Raw genomic sequence first — 22,451 nt, forward strand, 5'->3', positions numbered from 1 at the left:
CACACACATACAAAGACACACACATAAGAAATACATACAAAGACACATACACACATACAGACAGACACAAGACACACATACATACGACGACATACACACATACATACAAAGACAAGACACACATATATATACAGACACACACAAGACACACACATACATAAGACACACATACAGACACATACATACAGATAGACACACACAAGACATACATACAAAGACACATACACAAACACACACAAAATATTTTAGTCACCCTCCTGTTTCCTACCTTTTAGGTGCAGGAGGGTGACATTCCCTGGGGTCCAGTGGTGGCTCAGGTGGATGGGAGTCAGAGTTCCCACTCTGACTCACTCTGCTTCCTCCCGCGCGGTCTGTGTGTTAGCTGGGAGGAGTGACATGCAGTCACTTCCTCCCAACTCTGTGATGTAATCACCCCGCTGACCGGGTCCCCTTACAATCCACATCCATGGGGTGGCCCTGACAGCATGGGCCACCCGATGGACCCATCCATATGCGGCCCCGGCGGTTTGCCGCGTGGGCCGGGGCCGCAAGTGGTGATGGCTGTACCCGGTCGCAGGGGTACCGCCGGCTTGCACCCGCCCGCCCAATCTCTCAAAATTAGAAAATTCTTACTGCCCACCATGAAATGCCCACTAGTGGGCGGTAGGGACCAGGTTGACGACCCATGCTCTAAATGGAAACAAGATAAGGCACCCACCATCAGGGAATGGATCATTAAAGTTGATTCTATTAGAACAATGGAGGAACTAACCTACTCTTTTACCTACAAATATGAGGAATACACAACCACATAGTCACCTTGGCTTCGCTTCCTACAAGGGTCCACTCAAACTGAGTAGACACCCGACTTATAGAGAGAACATGAGGTTTAATTACATTAGAAAATTCCCAGCCCTTAACACATCGAGCCACACCCTACCTGGGATCGCCCACCTATGTAGCCTGATAATTGGGTCCACTGGGGCTCATCACCCCAAAGGTAACGGCTCATTAGAATGATACTACCCACAGGTGGGGCAACTACCCTAGAAAAAACCCTCACGCTATTGGTCATAATCTCTTAGATGCTATGTATTAAAAGAATACTATGTATGCCGATGGAATATTGTAGATACACTGGTTATACAAATGTTTATATTTAACAAAGATGCTCGGTAAAGCTTTAAAAAAAAAAAGTGAGAGACTGGCTTAAAGATAAAAATATAACTTAAAACTTCGACATGAAGAAGGATAAGCTGAAGATGAGAGACGGGAGAAGAAATTAAGAGATGCTGCAGAAGGAAGAAAATTAAAGGTTTTTTTTTTCTCTCCCCTCCATAATTGGACTTGCACATGGGTACATGACACAATAATACATAAAGAATTATTCGTTTTAGGTAAAAGGGTGGTAATAAGGTTAGATTGAATCATCTCAAAGGTATTGGGTTTGTTTTCTTTTTTTTTATTTATTGATTTTTTTCTTTATTGCTTTTTTGGAGATTTGACTCCTTCACAGGAGATTATATAATGGGAAATAATGTCACCAGTAAGGCGTTTTCTTTTTTGTATCTGACATTCAGATGTTTATGCAAGAATGAGAATGGTTATAATTTACTTGGCTTATCGACTTCACATCAATGATCAAATCAATTAATAGGTTGATTAATATAAGTGGCACATGCAGGGCCGGCCTTAGGGGTGTGCGAGCTGTGCGGACGCACAGGACGCCATGGAGCAGGGGGCGCCATGTGGCCGACACAACTCACACATGGGCAAGTTAAAAGGAGTGCAGGGGAGCTAAAACTGGTACCGGGTGGAGGATTTCATTATTCTCCACCCGGGTCTATTAAAAAAAAAAAAATCGAGGTAGCGGGGGCAGGGCTTAACGCGAGGCAGAGACAGGGCTAATCCCTACCCAAAGCCCTGGTAACTTCTGCACAGGATGAGGGACGAAGGAAGGAGTCCCTGCTTCCCCAACAACCAACTGCTTCCTCTCACACTTTCAGCCATACTGGAAAGAGGTAAGTCTGTGTGTGACTGTTTGCCTGTGTGTGACTGTTTGTCTGTTTGTGTGACTGCCTGTGTGTCTGCCTGCCTGTGTGTGTGTGACTGTGATGCCTGCCTGTGTGTGACTGTTTGCCTGTTTGTTTGTGTGACTGCCTGCCTGTGTGTGTGTGTGTGACTGCCTGCCTGTGTGTGACTGCCTGCCTGTGTGTGTGTGACTGTGACTGCCTGCCTGTGTGTGACTGTTTGCCTGTTTGTGTGATTGCCTGCCTGTGTGTGTGTGTGTGACTGTCTGCCTGCCTGCATGTATGAATGTCTGCCTGCCTGTGTGTGCGACTGTCTGTTTGTGTCACTGCTTGCCTGTGTGTCTGCCTGCCTGTGTGTCTGTAACTGTTCGTGATTGTGTGCCTGTAACTGTATGTGACTGCCTGCCTTTAACTGTGTGTTTTTCTTTTCTTTTTTATTGCTCTTTTGGAGTAGGTTCACAGGAGATGGTAATAAGGGAAATACTCTTACCCATAGTAAGGTGTTTTTTTCTGATACATGTTTAGTTAAGGAATTACATGGTACTTTTTGTTTTTCATAATAGTATAGTAATATTTTACTAGGCTTACCGACTTCACTTCGATGAGCAATTAATAGATTAGAAACTATTGACTAATTTAAGTTGCACATGCTCACCTTAAGGTAGAGGGGGGCGGGGTAAAAGAAGGGGAGGAGAATAAGGAAACTTATCATATATATATCACTTTTTCACACCAGAATTTTCCCAGGACTATCTAAAGATACACAAGATAATGTTTTGACTATAGTTGGAACTGCTATAAAGCAAAGAGGTCATAATTTTAATTGGGGGGGGGGGTATTTATTATTTTTTTCAGCAAGGAGGAAATATAGATATCATATGAGAGGGTATATATGTGAGAGACACTTTATGGACTGATTATAGATATTCAAAATCCACCTTCAATGTAGGCATTAGGAGAAGGTACATTTTTAATTTACAGGTATATCTAGGCAAAGGAAGATGACGGTATGAATTATATATGGGTGTTTTTTTCTCTCTCTCCTCCTTCTCTCTCCCTGTCCCTTTCTTCAACTAGACTAAGGCATACATATAAAGACTTGGGATTCAATTAAAGGATTGAAGGGGTAAAAATGGGACAGACATCCTTATGTGAACAGTTGGCAGGCAAATTTAAAGAAACGGTGGAGTTTGGCTTATGATAGCAGGAGGGGTAGGAGAAGGTGGAGTGGGAGGGAACAAAGTAAGCATCTGCCGCTCTGCTCCCCCTTTTCCGCCTCTCCATAAGTGCTAAGTTAACTTTTAAGAAGTTTATTCCCCTCCCTGTGGGTATTATTTAGAGTACTCAGGATTTGGATCCAGATGGGGTTTCCAAGAGCTAATTTTTTAGCAGTCGTTGTGTGTGTGTGTTGTTTTCGTGTTGTTATTTTTGTATTTGTATTTATACCACCCTCACGATTGTGGAGCTACATTTTAGGATTGAGAATACATAGTTAGGCTGATGTCAATAAATGTTCAGGGTCTCAATTTCCCTGGTAAAAGGGGTTTCCTGTACGACAACCTGTTCAGAGAAAAATCGCACATATGTTTTGGAGAACTATTGGATTGGGACAAATAAACATTTCTGGATGAACAGCAAATTCCATACTGTTTACTGTGCATCATTGGAAAATAAGAAGAAATGTGGTGTTGCAATAATTTTTTCTAAAGACACTAAATTCCAGTGCCAGTATCAAAAACTGGACAGTGACAGGAGGTTCATTATTTTAATAGGGCAAATAAACTGCATAGATTATACATTGGTAAATATATATCTGCCTAATAAGGCACTGATTAACAAAGATATTAAAAATAGTGGAACCAATCCGCAAAGGTGTTTTGTTGATCGAGGGAGATTTTAATTGTGTGGCAGACTCTGTCATGGACCAATATCTGGGCCTCAACCAACCTATAGAAATTTAATAAAACAAGCAGCCACTTTAGTTAGACTTGGTAAAAAGTACAAACTTTTTGACTGTCGGAGACAGTTTCATCCAAATTACCGCATGACTCCGCCGCCAGAATAGACATGACTTTGGGGGATATTAATCTTATAAATTTAATAAATGAAATCTTGATTAGAGATAACACCTGGTCAGACCATGATATGATAGTGGTAGACATTAGGGATATAATTAAGAGAATAGCAAAAAACAAGTCACAAGAGAGTGCTGAGAACGGACAACAGCTCAATTAGCCGTGGCACAAGATGAGCTAAACCAGCTTGAGAACTGAGCGGGGACCCACCGAAGTGCAGGCTTATTGAGCTGTTGTCCATTCTCAGCACTCTCTTGCATCTTGTTTTTTTGCTCTCCATAAGTTTAAAGGAGCCTAGAGAGATATTGGCTATGCCTCACTGATGATGCTTAACATGGTTGATACGATAATCTGGTGTTGGTATATCTCTCGTGCAGAGAGAGACAGCCTGTATTTTTGATCTGTTCCGCCCTTTTGGGTGGAATCAGTCTGAGATACAAATGGCCTGGATCTCTCTGTAATGGCACAAGATGAGCTAAAACTAGCTTAAGAACTGAGCGGGGACCCACCGAATAAAATTTCGGAAAGGATAGAATTTTACTTATGCAAATTCCCAATAGTAAGAACTAAATATTATTATAGAAATAGTATAAGTTGACTCCCTGCTGACAAACAAATTAAAGAAACAAAAATCTGATTTAAAAAAATCTATTAAATAATTGAGGGAGGTAAGAAATATCTGAAACCAGAAGAGATTGGAAATCTTTTTGGAGCATATTATGAAAATCTATATAACTGAGTCGATAATTCTCTGCCAACCCAAATAAAAATATATTTAAGTAACTCAAGGATTCCGAGAATTATACTAGAACAGAAAAAGTTTCTAAATCAGGAAATCAGACAAAAGGAATTAGAGTTCGTAATTGACAGATTACAACAAAGGAAATCGCCAGGTCCCGACGGCTTTACTAATGCATTTTAGAAGCTCTTTAAGAAAAACATCCTCCTATATTTGACGGTTACTTTTTATGAGATTGCTTGTAAGGTCAGAGCTTCAGAAGACCTATTAAGAGCACACATTCTACAAATCTTAAATCAAGACAAACCATCTATTGATTTAGCAAACCACCGTTCAATAGCTTTAGTCAATGTTGATATAAAATTACATGCTTCCATTGGAACAAGTCAAAAAGGTCCTGTCCTCAGTAATACACTCCGATCAGATAGGATTTCTTTAGGGACGACAGTCTTGTAATATCAAAATATTTATATTTTGGTTTGGGTATAGCATGGTGGAGTTCCCCTTCTGACCCTGTCGGTGGATGCAGAAAAGGTCTTTAACAGGGTTGGATGAGGATATATGAGGGAAGTTATGGCCTATTTTGGTTTTGAGGGCTGGATTGTGGAACCGATAGGGACTTTGTATTCAACACCCTCGCGCGGATAGTGGGACAGGATTTCTGCTCCTATTGTTTCCGTATATATCGAATGGTACCAGACAGGGCTGCCCACCCTCGCCTTTATTGTATATCATGACTACTGAACTTCTCATGATCAAAAGAAGAAATAACCCTATTAACCGTATTAATGGTATAAACCTAGCGGATAGAGAAGCGAAGTTCTGTCTCTACGCCGATGATATTTTAATATCGATCATAACGCCTATCTCATCTGGGAATTTAACAGATACAGTACTATATCAAACTATAAATTAAACATGAACGAAATCACTGCCCTTACTTTTAGACATAAACAGTTTCCAGAGGTTAACAGTTTTCCATCGCACTTTGAAAAATGTAAAAAGATTTTGGTGCTAAAAAGTAAATTTGGGGCAAGCACTTCATATCTGAGAGTCAAATAGAACCGTCAAATTATACTGTGGTTACATCGCAGTTTGACCAATTCTAATTTTTTTTTGGTGCTAAAAAGTTAATTTGGGGCGTGCACTTCATATCTCAGAGTCAAATAGAACCGTCAATACTCTGGTTACATCGCACTTTGAAACATGCAAATTATTTTGGTGTTAAAAAGTAAATTTAGGGCGTGCACTTCATTTCTGAGAGTCAAATAGAACCGTCAAATACTGTGGTTACATCGCAGTTTGACCAATTACAAATTTTGTGGTGCTAAAAAGTAAATTTGGGGCGTGCACTTCATATCTGAGAGTCAAATAGAACCGTCAAATACTGTGGTTACATCGCACTTTGAAAAATTCACATTTTTTTGTGTGCTAAATATTACATTTGCGGCCTGCGGTGCATTTCTTGCAGTCCAATAAAACCCTTAAGGGGTTAAATACTACTGTTACATTGTTGTTTGACAAATTCACATTTTTGAGACAGTGAAGTAAATGTATTAATAGTTGACTATTGGCGGTTACATTGTCGCCTGACATAAACCATCTGTTAGTTTGGTGGGTGAACGCAAAGAATGAGGAGAGCGTCAAATAAGGGACGTGGTCCTGGTCATGGTGCTGCTGGTGTTGGTGGAGCTCCTGTTGCAGGGAGAGGATGTGGTCAATCTGTGCCAGCTACACGCACAAGCGAAACACCTTCCTCAGGTGCGAGTAGGCGACAGAACCTTCAGCGTTATTTGGTAGGCCCGAATGCCGCTCTACGAATGGTGAGGCCAGAACAAGTACAGGCGATAGTAGATTGGATGGCTGACAGTGCCTCCAGTTTCTTCACATTGTCTCCCACCCGGTCCCCTGCTGAAAGCTCAGAGTTGGCACCTGCAGCCCATGGCCATCTGTCTTTCACCTCAGCCCCTTGCAAATCAGCCAAGCAGTCTAATCCACAAGTCATGCAGCAGTCTCTTGTGCTTTTTGATGACTCTGCTGGTGGGGTTTCGTGGGCCATCCACCTAGCCCTACCACAGAAGTGGAAGAGATTGAGTGCACTGATGCATAACCACTTATGTGTCAGGATGTGGAAATGCGAGGACCACCGCAGCACATCTCTGATGATGACGAAACACAGGTGCCAATTGCTGTGGCTTTCTGCAGTGTGCAGACCGGCAAGGAGGGCAGGGTTGAGGAGTGGGTGGAAGATGATGTGGAGGATGATGAGGTCCTAGGCCCCACATGGACTCAAGGTTATGCGAGTGACGTGTCCAGTTTGGAGGAAGAGGCGGTGGTCGCACAGAGGCACCAGCACAGCATAAGGGGGAGCAGAGTGCAAAAGCGGAGCAGCCGTCCCCTAGACAGTACGCCTGCTACTGCCCACCGCACCCAGGGACCGAGCACACCAAAGCCAGCTCCAAGGAGTTCCCTGGCGTGGCAGTTCTTCAGACAATGTGCTGACGACAAGACACAAGTGGTTTGCACGCTGTGCAATCAGAGCCTGAAGCGAGGCATAAAAGTTATAAACCTGAGCACAATCTGCATGACCAGGCATCTACAGGCAAAGCACGAGATGCTGTGGAGTAAGCCCCTCAAAAACCAAGACAGGTCTCAAGCTCCTCCTGCTTCCTCTTCTGCTGCTGTCTCGGCCTCTTCCTCCACCTCTGGAGTGACAATGGCATATATATATATAAAAACAGCGTTAGCTACCTCCTCCTGCTCCACCGCCGCTTCCACCTACACTGCCACGGTCACTGCCTCCTCAACCTATGGGTCACTTAGTAAAAACTATGTACACAATAGCAGAGGCTTGTGAAGGCCTTTTCTCCATGGATCAGGAGTTGAGCTCAGTTTGAACAATGAATAATTCTGGTGATCCTCCTGACAGCCATGCTTTAGATTTTGATTTATGTTCTTCCAAAGCTAAAATCAAAGATTCCATCTAGTGCTATTTTATGGCTCAGCTGTATTTTTTATTTTTAGGTATTTTATGTTATTTTAAGTGATTTCCCTATCCATATTTGTTTGCAGGGCACTTGTCCTACTCTTACCCCCATTTTACTTCCTTTTGCAGCCCTCTAGCCCTTAACAGGACTTTTTAAGAACCATTTGAGTGCCCAAAAGTTCAGGTCCCCATTGACTTCAATGGGGTTCAGGTTAGGGGTCAAGTTCGAGCCTGAACTCGAACTTTGTGACGAAGTTCGGCCAAACTCGGCGAACCCGGACATCCAGGTGTCCGCTCAACTTTACTTGTAAGGGATCCTATACCGCTAATGATAGGCCTCCATGGTGGATTTTCCAAGTTTTTATGAATTTTGTGCAGATGGTAAAATATCGCCAATTTAGGAAACTGGATAAAAAGATAGTCGAATTTGGCTTTTGTGATGATTTGTTGATTTAATGCTTCTGTCAGAATTATTTGTAGTTGAGATTTAAAAAAATGACTAGGGTTTTCTTTTAAAATTTTGTAAATATTAGTATCACTTAAAATCCTAGAAGCTTCATTTTAAATACAGCTCCCTATCGATAATCACAATTCCACTCCCTTTTCAGCTTGTCTAATCACAATTTCAAATTTCTCTTTGAGATTTTTAATAGCTTTCTTTTCGCTTATAGACAGATTATTTCTACCTTTTCCTTTCTTAATCTTTTCAAATTCATTTAGTACCATAATCACAAAAACATTGTTATATATTCTCCTTTATCCCAAGTAGGGAAAAATTTAGATTTCGTTTTAAACCCAGGTTAGTTATTTCTGGGATGTTATCTAGATCCATCAAATGAGTTCTGTAACAGCCACCCTGGTGGTTAGAGGGTGTATGCCGTTGGAGACGTCCTTTTCCCTGGCGAGAGGTTGTGCTGCAGAGTATTCCCGATGTCCCATCAGCTGGATCAGTGTAGAGAGAGAGAGTGGCAGAGCTCTTACAAGAGCTAGTGATTAGCTGGATGCAGGTTCGCTACAATAACGAGACGAGGCTACGTATTGAGGGTTAAGCAGAACTGAAAGTTTAATGTGCCAGGCTGGCTTTTATGCAACTTTTCCCACAAGGTTACCACCCATGCGGACCTTGTTGGGCACCGAAAACACAAACTCAACAACCAATAGCTTACAGTCACACCGTTAAACACTCCCATTCATTACTGTAAATTCCTCCCCTCTGCTTGGGAGATAATTGAGTTAATTGCTGTTTCAACTCAATTATCTCCAAGCGAAAAATACACTTTTTACTAATTTTTCACAACATCAAAATTATGCATCCAATTCCCATAAAACTTATATTTTCAGAACTAGCATAATTAGGGAACAAACATATTCAAAAATCATACGAATCGGGGGGGCGGGGCCTGACTGTCATGGAGGGAAGACATGCCTAGCTGAATCTCCCTCCTGAACTAAGCTATGATAGCTAAAGAGGCACCCCAGACCCACAAAACACAGCGCAAACTGACTCCAAGCGACACACTGACCCTCGGTCTACACGGTAAACCGGTAATGCGGCCCGTGAACAGAAGACAGATAGCAGGCTATACCCGCAAAGGCATGCGGCCTGGCGCGCACTGGATGGGAGCGGCAGCCGAGCTCTCAACCTGGAGCGGCCCGGGAACCGATTGCAACGAACGGGCACCCCGCAACCCCCCCCCCCCTGGACCGGTGGGTGTTATCCCGGTCCACTACTGGGAGTCCTCCCAGCTCAGGCACAAACAAGCGAGGAACACATCAGAGGGCCGCAAGGCCCATCCAAGATGGCGGAGACCACGCAACCCGCGAGCGGACATGAGGTACAACAAGCCCCCCTGTCAAGCTTGGAACTCATATTTGCAAACTTCTGGCTCAAGCTTGAGCACAGACTGAGACAGGGGACACCGCTACCACCCACCTCTAAACGCCCTCCATACCATCTACCGCCCAACCCACAGCGACAATTGGCACTCTTGAGTAGGCCCAAAACAACGAGAAGGCGGCGGAAAGGCAAACAGGCATCTCACCTAAACGGGGAGGCGAAACGGCGACCACGAACAAAACGCAGCATGGGCAAGCCACAGCCACCCCTTACAACAAGGGCAATTACACCACAGCCTACTGATTCACCCAAACGGTATCCATCACGCCCACCGCCTCACCGCAGGGAAATGCGACAGCATGGGCACCCGAGGCAGGGACCAGCACAGCCCCAACGAGGCATAGGTTGAAGACTTTAAAGCACTCTACTTACCTGGGCTCACGACCGGGAGACCGACCACAGCACACTACACCATGCCGTGAAACCGGGACAACTCATCTCTCTGCTGTTTAGCTCAAAGAAAGGACTTTCCCCACTGATCTGCCCTTCTCTACCTCTGCCTCGTTCCTGCAGTTCTGTAGTGTATGCATGACCAGGTTGTACTTGATTCACTGACTCTAATACCCTGTTAGCTATTAGTCACGAGAAAGTACCCTCTATTTACCTATATCTAAACATGCTGGTGGACAACCATGCTCACACACACGCAGGTTACATAGGTTAACTTTCTGCGCCAACCCCTACTATGTTTTATACCAGTAGACCACCCTTTATGCTTTATGGTGCCCCACACTCAGTTCAGCATTTACAGCACGCAACCACACAGAGTACCCTATCATTGAAACTGTACTGGATAATTTGCGCAGACCTATGCACTACCACACTGTTACACCTGATGTACTTTGCCTGTTGCATAATTTAGTCCTGAGTAGACGCACTGTGACCCTAGCGGGTCAACCTGTACTTAGGCAATCACCTACTCATATGCTAGATAGGTATACAGCGAGAATCTTTAACATGTTCTTATGTTGTGCTATTATGTTTTACTTTAATTCCTATAGAGCTTTTGCCTTTGTTATCGTTTTCTTTCTATGTGATAACCTAGCATGGCATTAAGCCGCCCGCCAACATAACTTACGGCTGAAATCCAAGCCTGCAGATAATTGGCACTACGCTGAGGGATTACTTTTTGATGACCATAACTCATAGCACAGATTGACAGCTGTTGTATGGCACTTTGTCCTATTTAAGCGTGCACCACTCTTGTCCTGACAAAAGGGAGAAGTTGCCTGAACAGCGATACCAAAGCAAATGCAACGGGTGCAGCATTATTTAAAACATACCGAACGTGAGGCCACGCTAGACTAACAGCTCACCCAAGCAATGTTAATACTATACGCCTGCGCGGACATACTCTAATCTTTAAACTTACTCTTACGCTATTTCATTCTACGTTGCCCTATCTTTTATTGTTGCTTTATTAGATTAACGCATCATTCTATAACATATTCAAAAATGTGCATTGTTTAACCATTCCCTACTGTATCTATTGTTGAAATAAGCATGTGGATTGCCGTTGGGGTACCGCATGTACGTCTGTTCCAACTATATGCACTACAAAAATAAAGAATTAAAAAAAAAAAAAATCATACAAATCGGTTAAGGGGTTCATGAGATAGATGGAAGTCCCATTTCTGCCCGGCCACACACAAGGCTCCTGACGAAAATAGTTCCATGCGTTCAGCTGGTGCGGCCGGTCCCTTTTCGTATGTTTAAAATACCGAACAGTCATTATTTTTATTGTTCGTGCCATTGATGGCTGTGTGCCGCCTCGTTCGTGTAATACTTCTACCGAACGCCGCATTGTTCATATGAATCTGTGCGAAGCAAAGACGTCTTGGAAGTCTCAGCGGTGCTTGGGAGTTTGAGTGTCCGAAAATAGTTCCAGACACTCGACGACCAAACCCCGCTGGACACATTCGACAAAACAAGATGGCTGCATCCACGTGTTCGTGCATACGAATCGACGGCCACCCAGTGAACCACTTAGAATGTTTGCGGTTTGGCACAGAGTCATGGAGTTAAGTGGCGGCACACGCCTGGTCTGGGTGGTGTCTAGTTCGGCAGTTTGTTCGGTTATACGAATGGGTTAGCAGGGCTATTCGTTTTTCCATTCGTATGTTCAGCATAACAATGGTTACAAATACAGTGGTTACAATGTTCCAAGTCTGTTGGCCAGGCAATAACAGGGGATCTGTTACAAGTTGTTTCCAATGTTTTGGGATCATTATTATTCTCACCTTTTTTCTCAAAGAATCTTTTCACTGTTAGTTTTCTAAAGAATTTTTGTATATCCATAAATAAGTCAAAATGGTTAAGGGGCAAATTTAATCCCTTTTTTCAATACATTTATTTTGTTTTGGGTTGTGCTTTGAGAGGTTGAAGATCCCTTTCCCTTTTTTGTCTTGTTTCTTTAACATAGTGTTCCATCCTCCTCGTACTCGTCTGTTTCCCTTCTTTGTTGAGTGAGTCTTCTTTTCTTTGGTGGAGTGGACGTTTCCAATAGTGAATATATGTTCTTGTGAATCCATAGGTTTCCTCGTTTCAATGGATTTACCCTCGGCGGACTTGTCCTTGCAGATCTCTTGCCTAAAAAAACACTAGAGTTGATTCGTTTATGTTTTCCATATTCTACTTGTTTCCAGGGGGTTGTATTTTGGCTTCCTATTTTCTTACCTATATTATCAACTTTCTTATTTTTGTTCTCGACATATCCCTTATTATACGTATACAGGTGATACTCAAAAAATTAGAATATCGAGTCGCACATTTTCATCGCTCCGGCAACTTACCTCTACAAAGAGGGAATACCGGCAGAATCGCACCGCCAAACGCGATACCGGGGACGGATCCGCTAGCAGCACGCTCCAGGGCAGCGGCCGATGCCTTTCTTTCTCGCCCTGGGCAAAAAAAAACGCAGCCGCGGCACGAAGGCCTACCGCGTGAGAGACCAGGCCCTCGCGTACCAGGGTGGCAACCCGTCGTGGTGTGGCTTTGAGCTGTCCACACTGCTACCCACCACACAACAGACAGGAGACGTGGGGAGGATATCCCAAAAGCAGCCGACAACCAACGCCAAAACACAGCGGGATATCAGCCTAATGCTGCAGCCTCAAACACCAGCTACAACCTCGCGGGAACCCTCACACTCGAGGGACACGTCACCCTCCTGGTCTGGCGGCAGGGCCTCTCCACAGAACCCAACACCAGACTACAGGAGGACCTCGCAAACACTGGAAACGGCTCCTGCAACCAAACAGGAGATACAGGACATGCTCACCAGCCTCCAGCACAACCTTCGCAGTATGTGGGAGACAGACCTGGCGGTGCTCACCACGGAGGTACAAGCCGTCACTGCACGCGTCCAAGCCACAGAGGGGGAGGTACTCGACCTCAAACAAGGCCTGAAAGACCTAGGCAACCAAGTGCAGCAATTGCAGGCATCACAGGCAGAAACAAGCAGGCAAGTGAATATCTTAGATGACAGGGGACGACAGAAAAATATAAAGATACGGGGGGTCCTGGAAACGATCCCACTGGAAGAGCTACCTCACTTTATACGGAGACTGGCAGCCTCCCTCCTGCCGGCAAAACAAGCCAAACACTTCACATTTGACGGGGTGTACAGGACCGCCAAGTCTCCTCAGGCCCCAGCCTCAGCGCCCCGAGACATCATCCTGCGCTGTCAATCGATTACAGACAAGCTGGGACTCCTACAAGCACTAAAGGGCCAGTCCCCTTACAATTTTGAACATTGCCAACTATCCCTTTTCCAAGACCTCAGCAGAACCACTTTGATCTGGAGGAAATCCATGTATGATATCCCCCAGCAAAGCGCCTCTAACCAAAACCTACCACACACCTCCACTCGAAGTGCCAAAGCCAAAGCCACACCTGAACCAAGAAGGGTTGGCAGGCCCGCCTGAACTCACTCAAAGAAAAAAGCGTAAAATGTTTATGTTCTATTCTTATTTTTAGTTTTACAGTTGAGGACGTACCATCATTGAACAGCACCCTGACAAGGGATTATTGTTAATGCCTATACCGTTGAACACCCTCTCCGTATTTTGTGTATTATATGTTTAACTATGTGTGGAAACTCATTCAAAGAAACAAGCGCAATATGTTTATGTTTTATTCTACTCTTTATTTGTATAGTTGAGGAAGTCCCATCATTGAACAGCACCCTAGCGAGAGATTATTGTTAATGCCTATACTGCTGAGCACCCTCTCCGTATTTTGTGTATTATAAGTTTAACTATGTGTGCAGGGCCTTATACACATAGCCCCCCACACACTCTTTCTGTTAAGCCCACGCCACAAGGCGGCAGCTCAGCGGCCAGACTACACACCACCCCCCCTCCCCCTAGTGCTCCAGTGTAAAGGGGCACAGCAAACCAAGGAGCGCAACACCCCACACCGAGAGCCACAGATTGCATAGACAAACACGCCCGATCTATTACCCCATAGAGATAACGACCTTACAGCTAGGCGGACAGGAGTCTCGAACCAGCCCTATTCGCTAGGGGACGTGCAAGACCCTTCCACCATAGACAGAGGAAGACCTGACGGGATACCACACATTATGCCCTCCCGACTTAATAACGCCAGGTGACGGGTCAGCTTATAGGCCTCCCGCCTGCAGAGTCACCACGTCCCCACAACATCAACATCGCCATATCCGCCCTAGCAGGTACCAAGACTAACGACAGCAATTCGTTACAACACACTAGACCACCCCAAAAAACAAAAAAGTGCGCAATGTATGTTATACTCCAAACACTGTATAGACACGCTTGTTATAATGTCTTAACGATGAGAAGTTGTGACTTAATAAGATATGTCTGTACCGCTTTTATTGCACTGAAAAATAAAGAATTTAAAAAAATAAATTTAAATATCGTGCAAAAGTTCATTTATTTCAGTAATGCAACGTAAAAGGGGAAACTAATATATGAGATAGACGGATTACATGCAAGGCAATGATTATGGCTTACTGCTCATGAAAACCCCAAATCCACAATCTCAGTAAATTAGAATATTGTGAAAAGGTGCAATATTCTAGGCTCACAGTGTCCCACTCTAATCAGCTAAGTAAGCCATAACACCTGCAAAGGGTTTCTGAGCCTTTACATGGTCTCTCAGTCTGGTTCAGTAGGAATCACAATCATGGGGAATCATCGCACTTATGACAAATCACAGCTTGAACTATCTTGCTTTGCATGTAATGCGTCTTATATATTTAGTTTCCCCTTTTACGTTGCATTACTGAAATAAATGAACTTTTGCACAATATTCAAATTTTTTGAGTATCACCTGTATATTTTGTGACTGTGGCCATGGGATGTGATGTTGTCATTTATCTTGACTTTAACTCCCTCTTTTTTTACATTGATATTCATGGTATTGTGGTTTGGTGTACACCTTCTGATGTTGTTTATTCCGTTCTAATTGTTGTCCTTGTTGAAAATCTTCCTTATCTCTTTTCAATTTATCTTTTTTAATGATGAGGGTTTCTTTCAATTTTTCTATTTTAGACTTCAATTTCAGATGGCGTTTAACTGATTCTTCACTATGTTCCTCATTAATATCTGCTTCAAGTTTGTAGATATCCTTTTCAGTTTCTGTTAGGGATTATTCCTGGTACTCTATTAATAATTCTATTAATTGAAAAGAGCAGTATACAACATATATATAGATTTTTAACATAACCATCTATTTGCATATATTATTATACATATAATTTATTTGTGGTATTAATTAAGGTGACTGTTGATTTAAAGGCATTTAATATAACGAATTCGCCACTACAAGTGACTTCTACTCATGTAGAGTTTGGTGTTGCCTAGTGGAAGCTGTTCGAATGCCAATAAAGTTGTGTCTGCGTTCCATGATGGTTGCAAATTAGCGTTGGGCCCTCCTGAACAGTCATAGTGTATGATGCAAGGCTATGCGCCGATACTTGCGACGGGACAGAAGATTATGCCTTCACGCGCATGTGCGAACAACCTGATTGAACGCTCAATTCCCAATATTTAAAAAGAGACTTCGGAGGGGTCCACAGATCATCTCCAGCTCCTGAGGAAGTCCCAAATATCGCGGGATGAAACTCGCTGAGCCACAGACCGGTTCTGCAGTACAAAGACCATACTACCACCACAGTGTTTCCACCAGAAGGTATCCCCTAGTTACGACCAGTTGGGCTTTTGGTTGTTCCTTAATATAGTGATTGTTGCCGGATTATGTATCCCTGTCTTTCAATTGTACTGCTGCCCCTTTTTTCTGACTAGGTTTTAATCTCTGTTTCTTTGTCTTTGACCCTTCAGGATCTGCATCTCGGATGGTCTGCGTCTGATTTGGTGTGTAATTTGTGTGTATGATGGTTAGGGAGAGGATAGAAGAAAGTGGTGTGTGCGTGTATCCGGTCCGTGAGTGATCCAGGTGTGAGGTAGAGAAGGAATCGGGTAAGAGGTGAGGGTTATAGGGTGGGGGGGGGTAATGAGGGTTCCCCACGACTTTGTACTCTCTGTATAGGCCCGTCCCCCTTGGGGTCCCCCCGGCTATGTGTGTGTCTGCGTCTCCTTTGAGTATCTCAGCCTTGTCATAACGGTTATAGTCCTGTCACCCCTGGGGGGGCCACGCAGTAGCTCCGTTTTCCTGGTGCTCAGGCCGTTCTTCCCAAGATAAATTCAAGCCATGGTGTCCATGTCTGTAGATAGCGTTCTGTCGTTCCCCTCAAGGAGGCTGTAAGCTGCTCCATGCCGTGGATCTCTTCTACCTACTCCATCCACTGTTGCAGCGTGTGGACTTGTTTGGTCCGCCAGCGAAGCGGAATAAGTAATTTGGCCGCATTTAGGAGTTGTTTTGTGAATGTTTTTTTTGTACCTCGAAAGCGGCATGTCAGTGTGATGGAGGAGCATTTGCAGTGGCTGACGAGGGAGGTCCGAGTCCATGATGTTTTTTATCTGTGCGTGGATTTGTTTCAAGTAGGGGGCTATGTGTTTGCAGGACCACCAGATGTGGAGGTCCGTGCCCACCTCTCTCACATCTCCAGCATACCTCTGTGACTTCCGGTATCATTCTATGTAGGCGCTCCGGCGTTCTATACCACCCCGTTAACAGTTTGTAATTCAGTTCTTGGTGTTTGGAACTCAACGTGCCCTGGTGCGTTAGTATGTGAATCTTGTCCCATTGAGGGTCGGTGAGTGCGTTACTTCCTCCCATCTCGCCAAATGTTTCAGAGGTGCTTGTTGCGTAGAGGTTTGTAGCAGTGCATATATGGTAGATTCTCTTCTGTGTAGTGGTCTCCGTGCCGTGCATGTTTTCTCAAATTCTGTCATGGGCCTGTGGAACAGGCGGCGCCCCATATGCGATTGGTAATAGGACTTGATTTGGAAGTATCTGAATCTATCTAAGCCCCGCGGGACCCTTTCCCGTATTAGTTCTGGTAGTGGTTTCAATGAGTCCACTGAACACCACTGTTGCATGTATGTCCAGTCTTCCTCCGTAAATGCACTGATGTCTTGGGGTTTGAGGCCCCCCGCCACCCCGTAGTTGTGTGTTATCGGTGTTAGTGGACCCGGTGTGGTGGTTAGTGAGAGCTTGGTCCGTACCAAGTACCAAACCTTCAGCGTTGCTCCGATAAGCGGATGGTTCCTGGCGCGTTGTCCTCCTTGATGGCTGTCTAGCCAAACCGCTGCCGGGAGCGTTCCCTCCATTTGTGTTTTCTCCATGGTTATCCATAATTTCCCAGCTCTAGGGGTATGCCAGTCAACTATACGATGCAGGTGTGTGGCTCTATGGTAATCCCGTATGGATGGGAGTCCCACCCCACCCTGCTCCTTTGGCATGCGAAGGTGTATCTTGCTCAGCCTGGGCACTTTGGCTTGCTAGATCTATCAATTTTTTTATTCACATTTTATTTATTAAAAAGTATGAAATTTGTGCATTCATTTGGTTGCTAAATATATCTCGTTTTTTGTCTAGGCATTTAGCACCACCTTTTGTTTGAATGTTTTTTCCACATTCACATTATTGCTTTAGATTTTAGAAAATAAAACACACCACCTAAAACAACCAAGTGGTAGTGTAGCGCTATATAACTAAATCGATGCTTACCCCTCAACAGATATAGGGGGGGTGTTTGTATGTTTTTTTTTCCCACACTCACATTATTGGTTTAGATTTTGTCAATGTAGGCTTCTTTGCAGTGTGCCTATTGAGTGGCAGCTTTTTACCTTGGCATCCTGAATACCTGGATCTACCTATATTGTGTTTTATTTTCTGACTCCTACCTGGCTTGTCTGATGGTGCCACCGTTCTCCTCGACCCCCCAAGCAGAGCTTATTTACGCATGTGGCATAATTTTCTCATACCTTGGAATTGTATTCCTATGTTTATTCCACCTCTTTCTCACTTAACACCATTTATTATGACTGACACAGCAGCCCATACTGGGTTTGCCACAGTTTATAAGAATATTTGGTTCAGAGATTCTTGGCCTGCTGAGACCCTCTCTCCTTGAAGGCCGTCAAGGAGAGAGGGTCTCAGCAGGCCAAGAATCTCTGAACCAAAAATTCCAAAAAACTGCGGCAAACCCAGTATGGGCTGCTGCATCAGCTGCTCACACGAGGTCATATTTGGATAGAGAAGGCCATTAGATGTCTTTGTGACAAAGTGGTGGAATGCAAAATCCTCAACAAGGGGCGTTCATCGTCCTTGACCATTACAAGATTGATCTGAAGATTGACTTGGCTTGCCGTCTCATTTCAATTTTACTTGTGTTACGAACATATCCCAGGTGTTCATAACAGATTGGCTGATGCCCTGTCTCGATCAAAATTTCAGGTCTTCTGCCAGCTTCACCCTACTGCAGACAGGTTCGTCCAGAACTCCACTATTCCAATAGCTTGTAATGGACTAGCCAGTCTTCTCGCTCACAGCCGATCACGTTCAGCACTTTTTGACAACACAAAGACGGCTTATGATAGGGCTTTAACAGTTTATCGAAGGTTAGCCATGGAGTTCCATATCCGGGAGAATTTCTTCATAGAATTTATAGTAGCTTTTTCTTCTTTTTGGCAAGATCACCTTAAATTAGCACAGAACATGATCAAACTTTATCTCACGGGAATTCAGCATCATGTACTTACCACTTTTCCCAATCACACACCTTTTCTCACATCCTATCCTGTTAAAAGTCTACTAAGGGGTATTAATAAAACAGATAGATCCCCTACTTCATCCAGATTACCGATCGATGGTCCAATATTCCGAGCTCTCTTTGATTTACTGCACAACCATACCAACCAAGTAATTAAAACCGCCATATATTTAGCATTCTACGGATTCCTGTGACCACAAATGTTTACAGTAGCAAGACAAACAGACATAATTTCAAGCCTTAAAATATAATTTATCAATAATCACCACGACTACTATATACTTTCTCTACAAACCTCTAAGACTAACCACACTAATCATCTATCCACTATCCCGCTTTATCCCACCAAGAAAAAGTGGTGCCTGGTTAAAATACTTAACTCCTACCTATCCACACTCTATTATATCACATACAACTCACCACTTCTCTAACTTCAAGGGGTCTTACTTACTACTGCTAAATGCATCTTCTACATCAGAACCCTACTCCTGAGATTAGGTTTTAACCCAGCATCATTCTCAGGTCATTCATTTACAACAGGGGCAGCTTCCACCACTTCCATCCCTGACATCCCAGTGCATATTATCAAAAGATTAGCGAGATGGAAATCCTCATTCTATAATCGATATATACCTCATCCAGAGAAAGAAATGAGGAAAGCTTTTCTTATTTTTTTCAATATTTAATAGAAAAAGTTATCATAGCAGGAACACTACTGGAGATGACATTATGTAAGGTAGAGCTGTGAGAGGGCTAGGAAGATAGAGAGAGAGAGAGAGAGTGTGGTGATCTCTGTATTGTAGCTGTGTGTAATTCATCACAGTGATCCTTGGCTGTGTGGGATAGTTATGAGTATCTCTTATTGTGCCCAGCACAATATATTACCTTGGAGGTCAACTCATTTTAAATTCCTTCAACTCAATCTTTAGCACTCTCATCTTCCACTCACTTTCCCATTGGTACTAATATCAGCCAGGGTTGCTGGTTTATATCCATCTCCTTACACCAATCTATCCATTTTAATAGCAACATGCCAAACAAACTGTTGACGCAAACAATAAGTTGAAATATATATACCTATTATATGATTATTGACACAAGGGTGGAAATACACTCAGTAAATTTGTGTTACAGATGGTTTTTATGCAATGGAAAAACACACAAATCCACAACAGTTCAACAGTTTCCTATGGAGAGTAATGTATGCAAAGCAAAAACACAAAGAAACAGAAAGAACAGCATCTGTGGTATATATGCTGAAGTTCTTTAAGTGTGAGAAGGAAGTGTATCATCTTTTTTACTTTTTTCAAAAAGTGTTGATTTTAATAGAAATTTACACTTTTGTTAATTAACCTTGTTACACCCCCCTGGTTGTCAATCAGAAAGTTACATAGTTACATAGCTGAAAAGAGACTTGCGTCCAGCCCTCCTCACATATGTTTTTGCTGTTGTTCCAAAAGAAGGCAAAAACACCCCAGTTTGAAGCACTTCCAATTTTGCAGCAAACTATGGAAAAAAATCCTTGTTGACCCCAAAATAGCAGTCAGATGTCTCCTTGGATCAAGCAGCTATTACCCTACTAATTAAAATTATATCCGTGTATGTTAATGTTTTTGCAAGTATTTATCCAATTGCAGATTAAACATCTGTATGGACTCTGATAAAACCACCTCTTTAGGCAGATAATTCCATATCCTTGTTGCTCTTACTGTAAAAAAAAAACAAAAAAACTTTTCTTTCCATTAGATGAAATCTCCTTTCTTCCAGCCTAAATGTGTGACCTCGTGTCCTATATATAGCCCTGTTTATGAATATATTTCCAGATAATGGTTTGTACTGCCCCCGAATATATTTGTATAATATTATTATATCCCCTCTGAGGCGCCATTTGTCCAATTTAAATTTTTTAACCTTTCTTCGTAACTAAAATGCTCCATTCCTTTTATAAAATTTTGTAGCTCGTCTCTGCACTTTTTCTAGTGCCATGATATCCTTCTTTAGAACAGGTGCCCATAATTGCACAGCATATTCAAGATGTGGTCTTACCAGCGATTTATAAAGAGGCAAAATAATATTTTCATCCTGAGAATTTATGCCTCCATTTATACATAACAAAACCTTACTGGCCTTAGCAACTGCAGATTGACATTGCATATTGCTGTCTAATTTGTTGTCTATAACAATTCCCAAATCCTTCTTGTGTGTGGTTATCCCTAATTCACTGCCATTTAGGTTGTAAGTTGCATTTCTCTACATAAAATTTCATCTGCCATTTTAGTGCCCAGTCCCCCAATCTATCCAAATTCCTCTGCAGCAAAGCAATATCCTGCTCACATTTTATTACTATACAAAGTTTTGTGTCATCTGCAAACACTGAAACATGGCTTCCAATGCCTATTTCAAGATCATTTATAAATATGTTAAATAGAAGCAGTCCCAAAACAGAACCCTGAGGGACACCACTTACCACTTTTGTCCAGTCTGAAAATTTACTATTAATGACAACTCGTTGTACTCTATCCTTAAGCCAATGTTCTACCCAAGAACAAGAATAATCATCTAGAAGACCAATTTCTTTTAATTTAAAGTCATTCTTACTATTTCATGGTAGTTTAACTTAGTAGATCTAAACTCAAGTGGCATGCAATAGCTCAGAGAACCTGCCTTGCAAATATAGGGTTGCCACCCGGTATTTTACGGGGACAGACGATATTTCAGGCTTTGTGGCTGGTGCAGCTATTGCAGGAAAACCGGCAATTCAGGGGCCGGTATTTCTGTCTGATGGAACTCTGAAACTGTATCTCCCAGATCTGTAAGTATCTCTCCCAATGATTTCGGAGACAGGCAGTGTGGAGAGAGATACATACTTGCAGATTGATGATTAGCTCTGCCCCCTTCCCCCTTCCCACTCAGTGAGGAGTACTGCTTTGAGTGGCCTGTGTTTGCCTCCTGCCTGCCTTCCCAACACTGAAGTGGCTAACAGGTAGAGCGGCATTCTACAGCTCTGCAGTATTCATCCTTGCTTCCCTCCACAAACCGACAAAGAGAGATAAAACTTGTAAGTAGCCAGGTATCTCTTCAGGGAGGGTTTATGGAGGGAGAGCTCAGTGATAAAGATGAGGATACTTAGAAACATAGAAATAAATGTAGCTGTATATTTATATTTATTTGTTAATTGTGACTGCACATATGTCTGTATGCCTGTGTATGTGTCATGCCACCGATCATGGGAGTCCACGTGCCCAGTCGGCATGAAGGCCTGATACGCGCAGACACGCTAAAAATAAAAATACCTCTTGCTGGGTCCGCTCTCCACGCGACACGCCCGGGAATCATGCTGGCGTTCCCACGAACACTGATCGCTTCCAAAAGCCACAATTTAAAGGCACATCGCCCATTTTGGTCACTGATGTGCGTGCGTCATCACGTCATTGACGTGCACACACGTATTGGCATCACCAGGTCCCAATAACCAATTAGAGACATTCCTGGGCTATTTAAACTCTTTAATCCTTTTTTGGTTTGGTTTATCCGAGAACACGTTCGTATTTCTTGTATTTC

This window comes from Pelobates fuscus, chromosome 6 (genome assembly GCF_036172605.1).
Source record: "Pelobates fuscus isolate aPelFus1 chromosome 6, aPelFus1.pri, whole genome shotgun sequence".
NCBI classification, from domain to species: Eukaryota; Metazoa; Chordata; class Amphibia; order Anura; family Pelobatidae; genus Pelobates; species Pelobates fuscus.